This window comes from Halyomorpha halys, unplaced genomic scaffold (genome assembly GCF_000696795.3).
Source record: "Halyomorpha halys isolate HHAL.00 unplaced genomic scaffold, Hhal_1.1 Scaffold867.1, whole genome shotgun sequence".
Lineage (NCBI taxonomy): Eukaryota > Metazoa > Arthropoda > Insecta > Hemiptera > Pentatomidae > Halyomorpha > Halyomorpha halys.
In genome coordinates, this window is record NW_027114571.1 from 197,112 (window position 1) to 197,908 (window position 797).

Genomic DNA, 797 nt, shown 5'->3' on the forward strand with positions numbered 1-797 from the left:
TACAACTAATTTATTAAATAAGGGAAGAAAAAATAAATAAAATGTTTTTCAATAATCGATAATAATTAAAAATATCGTTCAAGATTGATTTAGTTTCAGTATAGATAAAAAAAGGATAAGAACTAGACCAGAGGTACCAATAAAGTTAAAAATAATATATTCAACCCAAACTCAAAAAGTATAATATCTATATCTATATTCATATAATTTATTTTATGCCATATTTCCTATTAGAAAATGTTGTCTATTCAAGAAATTTAAAAATGTTTGTTCTGTGAACGTCTCCCTCCTCTCCCTACCAATGACATAAGAGGGCTCCTCCCAAGATTTTGATTCAGGCCTTACTACTTCTTGCTAAGCTACTGGTTCAAGTATTACTAAATTTATTATATCTGATGAGTTATTGTCTAGTTAGAAAGCTACCAAACCATTACCTCCGAGGCACTCTTATTTAAAAGAGAGTGAAAAAATAACTATATGGTTAAACTAACTGATTTCAAAGGCTATGTTTATATATTTTCTGTTGCAATATCTCGTCTCTTTAATAATTTTAAATATTATCTCATTTTGTTTTTCCTTATACTTTAGGTAATTACATTGTTGTTAGTCATTATATTAATATTACTTATTGAATTTTAAAAAAGGGGAGAAAGCATGTAGTAACATGTACCAAGCATATATATATGGTATAGTTGAAGGAACAAAATAAACAAGTTGCTCTTATTAATTACAAGTTGTTAATGAAAATAGAAAATTGATATTTTACCGACTATGGCAGTACATTTACTAAAATAACT

The 797-nt window shown here is 26.5% G+C and overlaps 1 protein-coding gene across 1 annotated transcript in view; it reads right to left on the reverse strand.

Moving 5' to 3' along the window:
- Positions 1-797, reverse strand: part of LOC106686748 (dynein axonemal heavy chain 7) — a 62,101-nt gene that overhangs the window by 45,715 nt on the left and 15,589 nt on the right. The gene's annotated exons all lie outside the window — the stretch shown is intronic.